A 19,632-nucleotide genomic window follows, 5' to 3' on the forward strand; every position below is an offset into this window, starting at 1 on the left:
GAAGCCTTTTTGCATAGAACAAAGAGGGAAAACAATCCAGGAACATAAAAGTGTGTATAATTATACATCTATTCATATCAGTGTGGAGACTAATTGGACACTACTTCAATGAGATAAGTGACAAGCTTTCCGCCTTTTGTTCACCAGTGTTTGTGTGAGCCTGTTGGTTAAATGACTGATCAAATAAATGACGATTATAATGTAACAATGGAGAGTTCTCCATGTACCTTAAAACCTTGCTTTAGTTAGAAATAGCAAAACTTTTTCTCCGCACAGTGTTGACATTTGCGTTTGACTTTACAGTGACATACATAAGACATGAAATACATCAGGAGCACTTAAACATTCAGCTTTCTAAAATGGTTGTAATGACTGTTTAATCAGTAGTGGTCAGGGAATGAGATCCCCTTGAAATAAATATTTCATTTACAAACGCTGTTTTGGTTCGGAAAAAGCGCTTTCTAAATTTGATACAAACATTGTTACTGCCAGGGGTGTTCTAGGGGAGTGGACGCTGATTTTCACCTTTATGTCTCTGGTAGCTACGTCTTTGAATTGTGCATGCATGCAAAAACACAACAGCCAATGTCGGACACAGTAAGTCCATTTCAGGGGGTTATATTGTGGCGACGAGCGTCCTCCGAGCTAGCTAGTTTAACACTGTAGAAGACTGTAGAGTGTTTAACACTGTAGAAGACTGTGGAGTGTAATCCAAATTAAGCCAGAAGAGCATTTATTCTTACAGTGTTGCAGGCAAAACAACTGCACCAAAACAAAATAGGGGGTAAACCTTGCTATTTTACTAGCCTGTCGATATTGCAATTCCAACTGTTCGAAAATGACAAGAGGCTTGTGAACTGAAACCCCCCTTAATATACCCCTGTACTAAGGGTGCCGCCCAACCCCCCCTAGAAACATGCACTCTAGTGACCAATGAAACTAACTGAAGGTCAATACAATATTATTATTACGGAGAATGTTGTTGATTGGAACTGAATTTCGCCACGCTGGCCAGAGGTGGTAGATTTTTGGTTCCCCCAAAAAATATAATAAAGTTATTAACAACATGTATAAAATCTGCAAAATATGCGATGAATAAGATGCAACAGGGATGTGGGAGGTAGTCTACTGACTAGTCAAATGGGATGGCAGTCCATTTTGCATTCAATTAATTGCACATGGAAGGAAGATGAGTTTAAAACTGCATCTGACAGTTGAGTAGAAAGTTAGTTCATAATCTGCTATTCTAATCATTGTTGAATGAACCTGGTTAAGATACACAGTTTGCATTCAAATCCCAATTTACAGAGTTGATGCCAAGCCAAATTTACTGTACATCCCTGTTAGCAACCTGTTTTATTAATTATTTTATGAGCTTGTTGATCAACATGCAGTATCATACAGTGGAACAGCCCTCTCAGCTGGAGTAGACCCATATCTCTGGTGCAGCAGAAACAGATGGAGGTCCAGATGCCAGGAAAGAGCTACAACATATACGGATTTCAATATAATGAAAGCCCCCTGGAAAAATGACCCTGTCCTCCTGGACGCTTTTATTTACCCACATCGCCCCGCCGTGAGCTGCTGAATCTTTATCAGCCTGAGCAGTGGCTATAAATCCCAGCAGCACTCCTATCGAACATACAAACAAAACTAATCCCCAGGCACAAAACCACATAAATGATTACCATTACACATTGCATTGAAAGCTCATCCTTTTTGCCTTGGCTACCTGATTCAATTCCCATGTTTCTATTTCTATGTTTTCCTATGAGCGTAGGAGAAAACAAATTGCTTCAGGAATCAATCCCTTTAAAACACTAAATCATATCTCGCTTCTTACTGCTAGAGAGAAGGTTACAGGACACTAAGAGATGAAATACAGGAAAGTACTTCTCAGAGCCTGCGGATCTCTTTGGGGTGAACCTGCAGCCTTGAGTGAATGGCCAGCTGAGGGTGATGTGTTGTAATTGGCTCTCACCCTGAGGACAAATGCAGTTAATTGCCTCTCATTTGTCATTTGTGTGAGCTAGCGATTGTCATCGGTCATGAGTGGTAGTGATTGAGGCTATACTGACCTCTGCTACTGTATACCCACATAGAAACAAATGGTGTCTTATCTGTATGCTGAAACCATCTCCTACACCTCTCTCAGATGGCCGAATGTACTCTCTGAACTGCTGTATGAACCTATAACTTACTGGCACAATGGGGACATTCACACTATAGGACTGGGTTGTTACAGTGCATTACATCATTCTGAGGAGTATGGGTATGTTCTACTCCTGGGCATTGATAGAGCAGGCTAGGGGAGAGCTCAGTGATGGGATTCCACGTCACTGTACCTTCATTACTGTCTCACTCCACAGACCATCCACTAACAACACACACACACACACACACACACACACACACACACCACACTATAACCACTGCTCCACATCCTGCCAATTGCTTCCCACCCACTACCATCTTGGATAATATTACTGCTGTGCTAGCCATTTTACTCACCCCTGCTACTCTGGTTTGATGCTGTAATGCTATGCAAGGTGCTGAACACAACTGCATAATGTATATGTATCTACAGTGCCCTGCATTAGTAATGGAACAGTGAAGCATATTTTCTTGTTTTGGCTCTATACACTGTAAAGTTTGGAGTAATGTGATGGAACACACCTGACAGAAACACCTGTCAAGCTAACACCTGTCAAGTTCTAATTTCTAAATGGTGAAACCAATTTGTACACAAATACCCTCAAATAAAAGCAAATAAAATAATCTCTACTTTCATAGTAATTGCTTGATTTCAAATCCAAACTTTTGGATTATAGACACAAAAGAAGAAAATGCTTCACTGTCCCATTACTTATGCAGGGCACTGTATACCACCAGGTCTCAGATGGTGTGCTGGCCTGAGGGGCTGAGAAGTCTCGTCTGTATATCTTTGCCGTGCTGAGCCCATGCCAACCTGACAAAGAGGACATGTGCCCTGGATGCAGAGAGAGACAGGCTCTCCGGACTGGCACGGCCTCACTGCGACAGGAGGCATGGGCACATGACAGCACCATGGGAGATGGGAAAGGGCAAGGAGTGAGTAACAGTCCTCACTCCCCTGGTTGTTAATCATTGTCAGGAGGGAAGGAGGGAGTCACTGGCTAAGATGGGGTACTGGGATGACCATATTCTTCTCAAAATGCTGAGAAATGCATTGGTCCCTACACATCTTTATAGTTGTAACTAAGGCCTAAGACTACTCTTTTCTTTAAGTATCCAAGGAGCTTTCCTGTTGCTGCTCTCTCTGCCCAATTATGCTTACAGTAACTTATGATCATTCCCTGCACTCTCCTGGCCTCTTGTGTTTGACCTTCTCCTCTCCTTTACACACACACACACACACACACACACAGAAAACAAGACAAAGTGTGAGGAGGTTGTGCTCCGGTGGATTTATTGCACACCTTAATGGGCTGCAGGGCAAATGAGAGGGAGAGGCAGGTAATCCATATGTCTGTCTCTCTTCACTTCCCACTAGCTCCACCGATCTAAGGTAAGTTGTGTGTCACATAAATCACGCTAACTAGTGTGAGAGCCAGGATCTGACAGCACCTCGCTTCGACCTACACGGCATGTGTCACAACTCATTGAGTTACAGCACCCCTGTCACTGAGGAAGTGATCATTTCAAAGTGAATCTGTCACACTGAGAGACAGAGGTTTCATGAACATGACGATAACCAAGGGCTCTGTGTATAGAGAAACATCCCAGCAGGTTAAATTCCAAGTTAATTTCCATTTTAAACACAAATAGCAGGGGCCCTTTAGGTCGCACATGGCATACGCTCTTATGGGTCATAATTAGCTCTCATTGCTTGAGTGGAGTCCCCAGCTGGGTGCCACTGCTGAGTCACATGTCAGAACTAACCAGTGCAGACAAGTTACAAAAATAACCTGACCCAACACGACAGTTCCTAGAGAGAAACCATGCCGAATGAAGCCTGGGGAGTAAATAAAAGAAAGGTGGTTTCGAAGGGAGCTCCTTTATTGAAAGGCGCCCCTGACAGTGCTTGACTATTGATTTCCCCTCTCTGTGAGACACCAACAGCCAGGGCTCCACACTGTTCTCTCAACTGTTTGGTTCAGCATCAGCCCTGCTCCACTTTATGAGTCTCTCTCTCTCGTATACCCTCCCTCTCCTGTCCTTTCTCCACCTCTGTCTGAGCACTCACACACCTGAGGAGAGACGTACTGTTTGGGACAGCGGGCTCCTCCTTAGACGCAGGTGGCTGGTGTCCCAGGGTCTATTGACATATAGCTGGGTTTAATGTGCCTATGGAGTGACAAAGGCTTGTCCATAAATACTCCCCACGACATAGTACAGCCACATAAAGGTGTTAGGGTCTATGCAACAGATGTGCCCAGATGTGTTAAGACAGAGCTGATAGTTATTAGCAGTGGGAGGGATGCTGCTTGCTGAACTGTTCAGTCAGGGATAATCAACAATGAGGTGTGTGGTTATAGGAAATGATACGTGTTCATCATCTCAAATATTGTGATTGGCCGAGAAGCATTCCAGCCGATATTCATGACATCAGCATGGCTACCTCATCACTTTCACTTGCAAAATGTATAGATACACCATAAACACTCTTCAGGATATTGTAGCCTTTTTAAAACATGTTTTTCAATAATGAAAACGGATCCTAGCTGTCTAGTAATTGTTAGAAATTATTTTTATAAAAACAGTTGCATTATAATGCTCAATAGCAGACGAGTAAATGAAGTTATTCAGTTCTTTATTTAGGGTGATTCAAATAATTGTATTTGATGCTCCATGTGCAAATCAATTGAATTAACTTGTTTTTTAATCATCTGATTCAGGAAACATTTATCTTTGGTAATCATTAACTTTTGATTGAGAAGTGTTGGAAATCATTATTATAAAAAACAGTTTATTATTGCTATAAGAAAAATACATTACTGCAGTGTGCTAAATTTACTAATGTGATGGCCTGTTGATAAATGAGAGATGAATCAAGCATTAGTTCCATGGTACGTTAGATTAATACATGAAGAGGTTAGGGTCAGGTCATCAAGATGGATGTTGCAACACACACATAACACAAGAATGATGTAATGGAAAAATACTAGGCTAGGAAAGGACAAATCAGAGTAGGTATATGTTTTCTTCAGCAGGTCGGACCGGCGATATCTCTACCTGGAACGGATCATGTGTCAGGGGCTAGGACTAGCCCATACACCAATGAGAGAAGAGCCAAGTCTAAACTGCGGCTCCTCCCCAACCAAATAGCCAATCACAATCACTTTGTTTTACCGTAAATGTTTTGTGTGACATTTTGAATGTATCAATTTTTGGAGGGTTGGTTACAGATTAACAGCTTGCTGACTGTAATTTTCTTCTCCAAGAGTGGTCCTTGTACAAGCCTAGAATTCTGACATATAAATAAATAGCTAAAAGTAAGAAGTAGTTTGTCTTCTCCTTCAAATAAAGAACACGTTTTCTCACATAATGCTACCAGTCTATCGTAATGGCTGTTAGCACGTTACATCATATTTTCTGCACCATGACGGCAGTTTGCCCACGGAGTAGTTCAAATATGTTCTTAGCAACACTCAAAACAACATAGTATGCTAATGATGAAACAACATTGTGTCGTTTGGGGTGTTTTTGCCGGGTGTCAATGACCCAACCTGCAGCATTCTCACAAGTGAGGGATGGATTCCCATTTTTTACGTATAGCCTTCTCACCCTATATTATTATATAGCACACCCTCTTGTGTGTTATTGCTTAAATAATCAACACCCTCTCGACCAATCACGATCAAGTATTCAACAAAGCTGTGGTATAAGGGCCTATAAGCCCTGTAATATATAAACACTCTGTGGAGATACATGGTATCACTTAACTTTTGCTACTACTGTATTCACAATGATAATACACAGTACACTGCAATGTACAGCCTACAGTGTCCAAATCCCATTTCATTTGTCTATCTCACAGAGCTGACTAAAGCTATTCTGTAGCATTTCATTGCTATATCCCACTACTACAATTCTAGGCAACAGGAGGTGTACGTACTGCGTGTGTGTGTGTGTGTGTGTGTGTGTGTGTGTGTGTGTGTGTGTGTGTGTTTATGAGTGCTTGTGTGTTTGTTGGAAGACAGTGTATCTATAGTAATTGAACTACTCTCTGTAATAATTTCTTCTCTCTGGCTTGCCCTGCATCATGATGCTGTTGGTCAGCTCTGTCAGTGCTGTCTCATATCTCTGCTGAACAGGAGAAAAAGTGCTTTCTTTTCCAGTGTCCCAGACTGCTCCCTGAGTCTCCATGCATGTGGACAGCCATCGGTCATTAGCCACAGCCAAACATCAATACTTAATCATTCAGACAGAGCAATTTATAACATCATTAAACAACAGGCCTGAGATTCAACCTGGGGAGTGGCCATAAAATACCCACACAAATGCAATAAACAATGATCGCACAGGCACACATGCGGACTGTGAGCATAAATATTTCCACACATGAACGCAAGCAAGCACAAACAAACAGACAAGCAAGCACACACACGTTCCAAAGCCCACTCTTTCAGTGTTTCCTCTAATGGTGTATACTTTCATCTTTCATCTGAGTCAGAAAGGACAACTTTTCACCATCTCACGGTTCTCTGGAGGTTGTGGAGAAGCAGCTGTCTTTTACCTGGCTTAACCGTCTTTTAATGACCTGATCTTTTGGGCCAACAATGGTGTTTGAGCCAACTATGCTGCCTCAGATCATAAACAATATCCACCATGTTCCACAATTCACAGGGAAGCCATGTCATGCTGTACCCTCCTCGATGATATTCTATTACACAGTAATATAGTCCTACATCATTAGGAGGCCAATTGTGTCCCTATTTGTTCTCTACTAAATAATGGAAGATGTCACTTGAAGAAAAAAATGCAATCGCGCCATGAACCAGACCGATCGATCGATACCATGCCTTAACGAGAAAAAACAAGCCTGACGTTAATGCCCTTAGACATTTTTTGGGGGGAAACTCAATTATGTCATATTATACAGGCAATGACACAGCAATGACTCTGACCAACCAGCTCTATATTGTGTACACAACCCCATACACCCACACAGTGTTTGCACATAACCTATGCGATGTTAGTGCCATGCTCTACCGAAATACACAGGATAACACATTTATACCCTCACACATGCATTCCCTCACAGAGCCATCTTTTTTCCTTCTTTGAAGGGTTTCATATTCTTGTATGACCCACAGGAGACCAGGGACAATCAGGACTTAACTCCAGTCATTCTGCCAACAGTGAGCATACAGGGAAGCTATAGGTTTTTGAGGATCTTGAGGATGACCTTGAGGATTCTTGCACAGTGTGTCTGCTCTATTCTCTCTCTCAACCAAAGCTGTATGCATCCTTATCAACCAAATAAGGGCTCTGAGACTTATGCTACAGTACCCTGATATATGCATTTATATGTGTTGAGGTGTATATTCTGACAACTCTCTGGGACCCTCAAGGACCATATAGCTAACATGGCATAGCATAATAGTTTAACACTGGCATAGCACCAACATTGTAACAGCACAACAGAGATAAGAGAGGCTTTGAATGACAAGGTGCAGGAAAAGTAGATACAAGTGTATTTTAAGAGTTATTTTTGGAAGCCCAAATAGCCTCCTGAGTTCTGACGGCCGCAGACAACTCTTATAATTGAGCAGAATAAACAAAAAAGGTCCATAAATATCCAACGCAAAATAGTCTTCTTACACAAGCCAGCTCAGTCAGGCCTGAAACTGTCTCCTAAACTAGCAGAGAGTGACTGGTCTACTCTAATTAGGCTGCACTCCCTCCACTGGGCTTTGTTAGTGCCAGAGGGAGAGGGCCCTGTCAGTGGCAAAGCCTCCGGGTTAGAAGGCGCAGGGGGTTTGGAGAGTGTGGTCCGTGGAGGTCGGGTCGAATAGGGGATCAGATCAATAGGTTGGTGAAGCTCTACTCTTGTAAGACTCAAGTATAATTACCCCATTTTCCCTCCACACACTACTCATCTGCACCATCAACAGAGTAGTTCCACCCACACATTCAGGGTGTTTGTAATCTGCCAATGACACCTCTCCTACCCTTACACAATACCGAACTACAGAATGGCATGGAATACAGCTACTGGTTGGAGGATGCTGACTGACTCTCAGCTACCACTGTGATGTACAGTAACTTCCTCTCTTGTAGCTGGACTATGATAGAGAGACTAAGTATAACAAACAGTCTTCAATTAAAAGTTGATCTCTTAACAGATGTAAAAACAAACAACCACAACACATGATTGGAATGGTGATGAGGACGCAGAGGAGATAAGAAGCGATGTAAACACAATGATGAAATACTGCTAGGTTGACGGTGCTGAATATCTTCCCTAATAGCCTTATCTATAGGACGTAGCCTATATACAGCAGCTAATGCAACAGGCCTGTGCCAGGTGATATTGTTAATGACTTTCCACATGAGCTATTTGTTTTCTGCTGGGTGGGAAAGACTATGACCAACCTCATACTGATCAGTATCATTCTTTATCAATAAAGAAGGGGAATGAGGTAACAGGGATCTGTTACGAAAACCATTCAACTGACAAACAAACAAACACTGATGTGTCGTTTAAGTAACTAAACTTGGGTCGCCTTGGTAATTTGCAAACAAAAAGAGAAAGAAAAAACCCCAGTCAGCAGGAATAGGCTCACATATAAGAAATACATGTATGATTTTTGCCATTATTTTAATGTAATTTCCACAGCTCCTTTAATTGCTATGGGGGGGGGGGTGAGATCTGAGGGGTATAGGGTGGGATAAGAGAAAAACAGATAGTTAGAAGGGCTGGGTGGTTAGGGATGGGGGGGGGGGGGGCTCAACAGCAATCAGGACTCCATGATTTCATAAAACTGTATAGTGAATAGACCGGAGTAAAGTCGTTCTGAGGTCATACATCTATGCTTGTCGATTTGAGCTTTCTCTCCCAAACCCATCCAAATCCTTAATCACTTACAAATATCATTATTGGTTTAACCTACTCCCAAAAGAGGATGTGAAAGAGATAAAATCCATCAAAAGCTGTTTTGCAGGAGCCTTGTGTAGCATCAGTAAGAAGGAGGATGTCCTCAATTCGATATTCTATGGTGACCTATTGATTGATTCTAACAGCTCCATGCAGGTGGTAGCCATTCGGAGAGAGCCAGCCAGCATTACGATGAGTGCAGAGTGACATACATTCATACAGGGTGAGCTAAATGGCCTCAAGTAAAAACATTTGTGATATGCCCCTTACAGAGACACAAAGATAAGCACTTTTGGGAGAAAATGGGCAGGTTTTAATTTGAGAAGACACCATTACAACTCTCCACTTTCTCTCTTGATGAAAACAGGGACAGTCATAAAATGCAAATGCAATGAGCTGTTTGTTTACACTAGATAGCTTCCATCACAAAATACCTATCCAAACCATTGAGATCCCGACATGTCAAGTGAACAGGTAATAAAAAATATTTTCTATGGATAATTTTGATTAGCCTACTTTATGTAAGTTAAGTGTAACCTTAACCAGTTGTAAACCTATACCTAACCCAAACTCAACCTTAAACTTAACCAAGAGAAGGAAAGCACTGTGTCGAAAAATGTCACAGGATGATTTTATCCAATGCTAACCTGGAGTACTATTGCACCACTGTGAGCCACACCACTAACTTGAAGGTTGGTGGAATAAGGAAGTAATAACAAAGTAACTACCAGAGGAATAGTGGTGAATTTGAGAATACACGCCCGTACCAGTAGCCATGTATAATACATTATAGTGTTCAACATTATACAACATTAATACTTTGCTTCATTGGGTATGCTACTTGCTCATATTGCTTTATGAATGTTAAAGATATTGATACACAATTATTATTGAGCATTATTTAGCATAATGCATAGCATATAATTCATTATTAATGTGCTTAAAATGCTTTATGAAGAGAGTATTCATATGAGGTGTTACCCACAAATTTGATTAAAGCCTTAGCACAGCAAAACATCAACATGACACTACAGGCCTACTATAGGAATGTGGTTTAATAATACAAGACGAGTCATTCTCCAGAAAGGATTGATGCAATACCAAGGTAATCCTATAACACTGACACAATTCTGATGAGAAATTGTTGAGAGAGACTCGCTCAGGCTGCAACGCGTCTCTGGTGCTGTTAATGTGAGAATGACAGGTTTCACACAGCTGTGGATAAGCCAAGCTTTGACTCAGTTTAGTTGTCAGTTTAGACACACATTAATCTAAAAAGGAACATTCTGAAGTAACAGTGCAAGACCAAGCAAGGCTTATTGATGCCAGCCTGGTGAATTCACACACACACACACACACACACACACACACACACACACACACACACACACACACACACACACACACACACACACACAGGGGAGATGTGTTATGGGGAGAAAGAAAAGCCAGATACAGAGAGAGTCACATAGATCTCTGCATACAACATATTGGTTCAGAGCAGCTCTTATCTGTTCTGCTAGATTACCACTGACGAGGCAGCATCAATCAACAACTTTAGTGGATTTAGTTGCTAATCTCCATTGACTGACTCATACAGAATGCATGCAATGAGGCAACCATGTTAATCTACAAAGCACATACTGTCTGTTCTCTGACTCATAACTAACTAGGATCATACTGCTTATTATAGTCAAGCCACTTACAGATCATGTTTATGGTACAGTTAGTAAAGTACAGGGACAGTATGAGCTGGTTTGGTCCATATCATATCATCTTCACAGCTTTTAGGTCAACCAAATCAAGCCAAAATTGTGTTCTATTCTCAGTGAACAATTTTAGAAATTCATCAATATCAGGACAAAATGTATAATCATATACTATCCTTACTCTGTTAGTTTGTAACAGAGTAAGGACACCTGAAGGGTGCAACAGCTGAAGGGTGGTGTGTCTGAGGTGTTTCTATGTGGAATGATATCAGATTTGGCTTTTTTTCTCTGCTTTTTTTTGTGTTGTTCTAATGCAAACAAAATAAATAAACATTACCAAAGCATTTGGAATTGCAAAAATTGCAATTGGAGAAGTGGTGCATTATCTGAAAGAAGTGCAGGGGTGCCAATATTTTTGGCCATGACTGTAGATGTGAATGCTTCTGTGAACTGTAATCACATGCTCAGAGTAAGAGGACTACATCAAGTCACCAACTAAATTCAAGAATGCTTAACAGACAATAACATGTCCCCTTTTCTGTCCCATAATAAACTGAGCCTCATATTTCCATAAGCCTCTTGCATATTATTATTGTGGCTGGGATTACAACGTTTAACAAGCAGCAGAATTCTCCTCCAAGCCATATGTACAGTACAGCATACTAAATCCTATCAAACTCACAATAGTAACATGCAAACCCACTGTTTTCTGAGCAGATTCACACATAAGCTGATTTCCCACCAGGCGTACACAATTTAGCCTACTAGCATTGGGGTGTTTTATGTCTGCATAAAGGACAGTGGGACACAAGGATAAAGATCCACTGGATGTGAGTGAAGGGTGTATCCCCTAGAGGGAAATATTCTCCTTGACTCATTATTGGTCACAGTCCATTTCCATCTCAGCAAGAGCGTTGAGCTGAGCAATCAAGATGGGAGAGATCTCTATAAAAGGCCTTTATATGGCTCAACCAGCGATACATAGTAAGCTCCCAACACAGAGCAAAACGTATAATTTAGAGCCCAAATAATGTTCTGTTCTGCACAGGGAGGTACAGTAGTAAGGCAGTGTGCTGGCCTTTCCATATTCTCCTGAGAACTGCATTATAAATCTGCATTAAATACAGAGAGTACTCAGGGTGGGACGAGAGCCGTGCCGGTACACTGAAAAGCTGATGATACTTTGTGCTGCTGAGTGCCTCAGCATAAGAAACCAAAGAGATTATCAGAGGCAATAAGCATGACATCCAGCAGGCTCACAGCTAGTTACTTACTTGACAGAGAGCTTACATTTCAACATCTCACACAAATCCCTGGGACAAATCTTTGAGGGCTATGTATGCTAGCAGGTCTCCTGACCAATGCTGCAACTTGTTGTACTAACCTCAATACAGTAATACAGTGCCCTGCATAAGTAATGGGACAGTGAAGCATTTTTTCTTATTTTGGCTCTATACTCCAAATGTTTGGATTTTAAATCAAACAATTACTATGAGGTTAAACTGTAGATTATCAGCTTTGATTTTATGGTAATAATGTACACGTTGGTTTCACCATTTTGAAATGACACTTTTCATACATAGTCTCCCTATTTCAGGGCACTAAATTCAGGGTCCAAATTAAGCACTCATGTTTATTATTTGGTTGATAATCCTTTGTAAGCAGTAACTGCCTGAAGTCTGCGACCTATTGACCCCACGCTGGATATCTTCTCTGGTGAAATGCATTTTAAATTGGATTTAAATGAAAATGGACTTGGCCAGTCAAGCACTTTACACTTTTTGGCCCTGAAAAACTCGCTAGTTGCTATGGCAGTATGTTTGGGCTCATTGTCTTACTGTATGATGAAGCTCCATTCAATTAATTTGTAGGCATTTGCTTGTACTTGAGCAGACAAGATGTTTCTGTACACTTCATAATACATTCTGCTACTGCCATCAGCTGTAACATCATCAATTAAGACAAGTTAGCCAGTTCTAGTGGCAGCTCAAGATGCCCAAACCATAACACCCCTTCTACCATGTTTCACAGATGAGGTGGTATGCTGTAAATCTTGGGCAGGTCCTTTTTTCTCCAAACCTCTGCAGGCTTTTTAGGTACTTTTTAGCCCATCCTTTTTGAGGATAACTAGTGGTTTGCACAGAGGCTTCACTTGCTTTGCAGTGAAGCCTCTGTAGTTCGGCTAGTGACGTACAGTATTCTGTGGACAGTTGTTTTGGGGTTGTTATTAATTATGGTGAGCATTCTATCACGACTGGAGTAACTCAGACAAGGACTCAAACGCATGACTCACAGGCAAAATTCTTCAGTCAAAATAACACGCAGAGATAAAAAAAAACAAAAAAACAGGAATACTTAACACTAGTAGAATGCTGGGATGTTAAGACACAAAGGTGCAATGACGAACTGGCACAGAGACAGGACAACCCACAGACTAAATACAAAGTGAAGCTAATCAGGGCGGGGTCGACAATCACACAGGCGGGAAACACACAAGGGCAGGAGGTGAAGTGTCTGAAACATGAGACAAGGTGAGGAACACAAAACAAATAGGAAAGAAAAAATGAACATAAACTAAGAAACAGGACGAGACGTTACAGTACCCCCAGGCACAGCACCTGACGACCCAGGCAGGTCAGGATGGGCTCGGTGAAACTCCCGGATGAGGTCAGGATCCACAATGTCCCTGGTGGGGGCCCAAGACCTCTTCTCAGGCCCATACCCCTCCCAGTCCACCAGGTACTGCCGGCCACACCCCCAATGATGAACAGCCAGGAGCTGCAGTTGTTCCAAACTGTTGATTTTGGCAAGCCTAAGGTTCTGGCTATATTTCAGATTTTTCAGCCTAATAATAGCTTCCTTGACTTTCATTGACACTGTTATGACTAGATCAAAACTCGTCTACGTCTAGGGGGTGTAGAGGAGTCGCAACAAAAGGGAGCACACCAAACTTATTGTAGGAATTAAACACGCCACAAGCCAACGTAACTAAATCGCAAGTATTTATTTGCTCTGGGAAAACACAAACACAAGACACACACCAAGGGGAAAAGGAAACTAAGAGCGGTTCCAAAGCAAAGAAATCATAAACAAAAGTGATCCCTTTTACTAGTGCAATAGTAGTCTATACTATCAAGGCTATACTATAATGTTATGCTACACTATACTAATACATATAGAGGGAGGCACCCACTCCTAACCTGGTGAATTGTAATAGAGGTAAGCCTATGTGATGGAAATGTAAACTCATGGGTCTCTTACCTATTCACCTTACCCCTATGGTGTACAAATAACAAAGAGACAAACTACCAGAAAACAAGGTGAGGACTAGAAGAAAAATAATAAAACCAACAACCAATGACTACAACCTAACAAAAGAAAACACGATGCAGACTATAATACGAAGGAGATTCAAACAAACAATGGAACAGCGAGACGACAGCTAACACACGAGTACAAAGAAACAGGTCGACTCCCAAGACAGGCATTGCTTTTAAAGGAAACGGACAGCCCTCTGATTGGACAGGAACAGATGAGTGGTGACGGGGTTGAATGGGCAATTTCTGACGGACACCTGAATGTAGAATGATAGGAGAAGGGAGAAACAGAAGGAAACACAAAACACAACAAGGACACACGCACATGCAGGAGTGGGAACGTAACAGACACCTATTTGGTCCGCATGTTGACAGACACCAATAGCAAAGGCAACTGCAAAGCCTAGAATCAATACTATACAGTAACAGCTCTCTTACGTCTGCACAAATGATATGACGGAACACACCTGACTTAAGAGAAACAACTGTCAAGCCAACTGTCCCATTACTTTGATTCCATGAAATAGGTATGAACTATGGATACAGAGTGTTGTAATTTCTATATGGTGAAACTAATATGTACACAAATACGCTCAAATAAAAGAAGAGAATCTCTACGTTAACCTCAAAGTAATTGTTTGATTTAGAGTATAAAGCCAAAAGAAAGAAACATGCTTCACTGTCTCATTACTTACGCAGGGCACTGTATACCATTGACCACATCTCTTACTGACATTTTCTTCACATTGAGACTGAAACAATCCAGGTATTTTCAAATGTCAATCATAAGCTCAATGATCACAAATAGAATTTGTATAGTTCAGTGGGCTAAATAGTGCATTACTACAAAACCTTTCAACACATGACAGGCTTAAAATGTGCCACACATGCACACACACACACACACACACACACACACACACACACACACACACACACATGCATGCACCCGTAACAACTGTGATGTCAATACTGTTTATTGCATATCCAATATGCAATCAACAGTACAATAAACAGGGTATGTGTGGATAGTCTCACCATGGAGAGTGACCTATGAAATGGCTACCCATCAGCTTCAGGAGGTGAATCCCTTTACCAGGAGGCATTTACTGTAATTCTTCTCTCCTCCAATGATCCGTCTCTGGATCTCCTACTCTATCAGATATTAGAGAGAGAGAGAGAGAGAGAGAGAGAGAGAGAGAGAATTTTTTTTTTATGGGCTCAGATATTGAGCAAATTGACAGAAGGACAATAAAACCAAAGCTAGAGAAATACAGAAAAGGAGAGATGGGGAGAAGAGAAGCAGGAGGGGAGGAGAGAAGCAGGAGGGGAGGAGAGAAGCAAGAGGGGAGGAGAGAAGCAGGAGGGGAGGAGAGAAGAGAAGCAGGAGGGGAGGAGAGAAGCAGGAGGGGAGGAGAGAAGCAGGAGGGGAGGAGAGAAGCAAGAGGGGAGGAGAGAAGCAGGAGGGGAGGAGAGAAGAGAAGCAGGAGGGGAGGAGAGAAGCAGGAGGGGAGGAGAGAAGCAAGAGGGGAGGAGAGAAGCAGGAGGGGAGGAGAGAAGAGAAGCAGGAGGGGAGGAGAGAAGAGAAGCAGGAGGGGAGGAGAGAAGCAGGAGGGGAGGAGAGAAGCAGGAGGGGAGGAGAGAAGCAGGAGGGGAGGAGAGAGTGTTCATAGGTGTGCTGGTAGGTGAAATCAAAGCAGGGGATTGGGTTAATTTGGTCAACTGGCTCAATCATCCCGCTCCCCATGTCACATAATAATCTTGTCAAGGTCTTCACACAGGAGGGGGGTGGGGGGTGGGCGGCAAGGAGTGTCCATGGTGTTATCCCCAATGAATACTATATATGTCTACGACTGTCCCTCATCAGAGAAGAATGGACAGGACTAAATAAACTGAGTATGTAGAGGCATGATTCTTAACTGTCAAATGAATATCTTCCACAAATACATTCTTTCTGCTACATTTTGCTTTATCATACTGCCTGCCTGCCTGCCAGAAGGAGTTTAAATTGTAGGCAATTAAAACTGGATGCTGCTTAACACTTCAACGGACACAATACACGGCCGCATCAAATTAAATATTCCCCAGCACCTTGGTCTCGCTCCATGAATTATTACTGCGGCCCAGAGTATCACAGTGATAATGCAAAAACATCCATGCTGGTAGTGCAAGTGTCAGTGGAAATCAATGAGCGAAGGCTCCTCATGGAGGATCCCAAATGATTGTGAGAAATAAGGACACTGTGAATTAAGCTGGAGGAGACATCTCCCTACTTTGGTCTTTGGATATTTCAGTCCAGGCCTAGTTTCTCTCTCCTCTGCATTTATTAGGAGCGATCAAGTTATGAGAGATTTAACACATGGAGAGCAGTTTGCAGTGGCCAGCACAGCAAAGGGGCTAATACATCTCAAACAGTCAGACAGGAGGAGAGAGAGCAGTGCATTTATTGAGGAAGTGTAAACTGTCAGTACAAAGAGCAGCTCTGGGCTAATTGAGAGCCGGAGCTAATGAGTAAACCATGAAGCACACTGACAGACAGAAAGAGGCCAATTCAGGACAAGTATGTGGCTAGGGTAAGGGTCTGTTTTATTGGGAGGAAAAACAGCATTGTAATCATTAGATTACACTAGCCCACTATTCCCTAAATAATATTGGTGTCCTGAAGATACTGAATCTAACTAGGCTGACATCTACAGTATAAAGATACTGAATCTAACTAGGCTAACATCTACAGTATAAAGATACTGAATCTAACTAGGCTAACATCTACAGTATAAAGATACTGAATCTAACTAGGCTAACATCTACAGTATAAAGATACTGAATCTAACTAGGCTGACATCTACAGTATAAAGATACTGAATCTAACTAGGCTAACATCTACAGTATAAAGATACTGAATCTAACTAGGCTAACATCTACAGTATAAAGATACTGAATCTAACTAGGCTAACATCTACAGTATAAAGATACTGAATCTAACTAGGCTGACATCTACAGTATAAAGATACTGAATCTAACTAGGCTGACATCTACAGTATAAAGATACTGAATCTAACTAGGCTAACATCTACAGTATAAAGATACTGAATCTAACTAGGCTAACATCTACAGTATAAAGATACTGAATCTAACTAGGCTAACATCTACAGTATAAAGACAGTGTTATTTTATCACTATCACTGTAGATGTAGAAGTGTAACCATCTAGTAATTGCTCCTGTCAGATTTTTCAATGGTTGAAAAGATTACTAAATACACATGTATATGTGAACATGAATTCTAATGAATTTGTCAGTTTAGATGCATGATCTTAGATATTTGCATGCCAACACTGTCTGTTGTATGTCAATGACTGTGAGCTAGGCTTTTAATTTTCTACCAGACATGTTGATATGTAACTTTTTGAAAGTCCCCCTCTATGTGTGGTAGTTCATCTTCATCCATGATGCCGGGTAAACATGGCCACGTATCCCTCTGTAGAGAGTATTGCCCTGTTGAAAGGACAAACATCTATCATCAAATGCTTTTCATTTGCATGCAAAGCTGAAAGTGTACAAGTGCATAATTGTGTATATTTCATTATTGTTAATAATAATAATAATAAAAATACAACACTGAGGTATTTTTGGGGGTTTGTAAAGTGCTTATAAAGAGTTTATAGATAGTGAACTATTAGTTTATCTATAGTATGTAGAGTTATAACTGTTGATAACTGATTCAAGACTATTAATTAATTATAAAAATGTATTTTTTGCGCATAAAGGATACCTTCACATAAAGATTTACCATGCTGAGTCATTGCTGGAGTTGCATGCACTAATGTTCCCTAATAGTATGTGTTCATTTCAAGTGACTGAAGTGTGAACAGCCACACCTGGCTCTAGGGAGCTGCAATGTACTCAGACTCTGTTGGATCAAAATATCAAAACAGAACTTAATTGGATAGGTTAGGTGTAATTGGGTGAAATTAGCCAAGAGATCCATTTGTTAATGCCATTCTCCCCCTGGCAGAGATCCTCAATATGAAAAATTATGTGAAAAATGAGTATTCCCCACTGGAACAGCATGATTCATAATATATAATTGGTCCATGTATTTGATGAGTATAGAGAGGGCATACACAGCTGCTGCCCAGTGTGTTTGACCTTGTACACACTGAATCTGCATGGATACTCTCGAATCATGAATATCCTACCAGAGAGGCGACACATGTTCTGTAATGAAACACCACTAAAGTCCCTGACTGATGCACCACAGATTCTGTGGCAGGAGAAACACTTGCAGGACCTAAAAATAGGGAGAGAGGCTGTGCCTTAATTATTCTGCAGGAGGCAGATCTATAACAACAGGAAGAGTGAGAACCGGCATGAGGCAAAAGGGAAGAGAGCAAGTGTGAAAATAATGTTATTAGCTGATGCTCATCATGGAACTCTGAGGGCTGAAAATTCCTGACATTAAGGCCTTTGCATATGTATAGCATGTAGAAAGATCATGTGACCAATTTCTGAGATTATAGTCATTCAAAATGTTTACTTGATGTGGAAGCACGTTCATAAAACATAAACATATCAGAGACTATCTTCTATTATCACTGGCATATTAGATTATTCTGTATTCTGCCCACTCCAAATAATGCTACTGCTCTCTACTGGTGATATGAGGCTGACACACACAAAAGGCCATGATAAAATGTTGGTTAAAACACATTTCTACATCAAAGTCATTCTAAGCATTATCAAGTAGAAGACAGCTTGATCTAAACTAACTTTATATACTGAGTGTCTCAAATACATTTGTCTCTGTAATTCCCAAATATGAAATATGTACACTGTACTGTATTCATTATAATCGTTATGAATAACAAAAATAATAATAATTAAAACACTTTATTAGGAACACCTGAAACATGAAGGGATGAATGTGTCAGAGACTACCATCCGCAGAATACGTCACCATCCAAACTACAGAAGCTTCATTGCAAGGTGCAAACCACTAGTTATCCTCAAAAAGGATGGTCAGGTTACAGTTTGCTAAAAAGTACCTAAAAAATGAATTGATGAATTTGAATCTTTGAAAAATATTTCTGTACAGTCCATTATATGTGTCCTACACAGTGCAGATAGGGTACTTTGAGGTGTATGGCCAGTGTAAATAGCCAACAACATTTGCTATGACATCGCTTTAGATTCAACCCCACCTGATAAGTGTTCCTGAGTAGAGATTAATAGTAAAAATAGTTCTTTACAGCCCATTATTCTGGGGCAATACCATTTCATGAGGAAAATTAAGATATAAGAACAATTACAAACCCTTCTGAGGCAATACTACACCAAATATTATATGGTTATGATTGATATATATTTGTTAAAATGATTAGCATATTGGCTGTGTTTCCTTAATCCTTATTTGTTTAAATACAAAATAAAGTTTAATTTGGGCACTCTTATTTTGAAGAAATCCTCATTGACGTTGACCGAATATAAGTGGGCGGAGTTCCACTATGACCCTTTACCTTCTGAAGT

The sequence above is a fragment of the Argentina silus genome (assembly GCF_951799395.1).
Source record: "Argentina silus genome assembly, chromosome: X".
Classification (NCBI taxonomy): domain Eukaryota; kingdom Metazoa; phylum Chordata; class Actinopteri; order Argentiniformes; family Argentinidae; genus Argentina; species Argentina silus.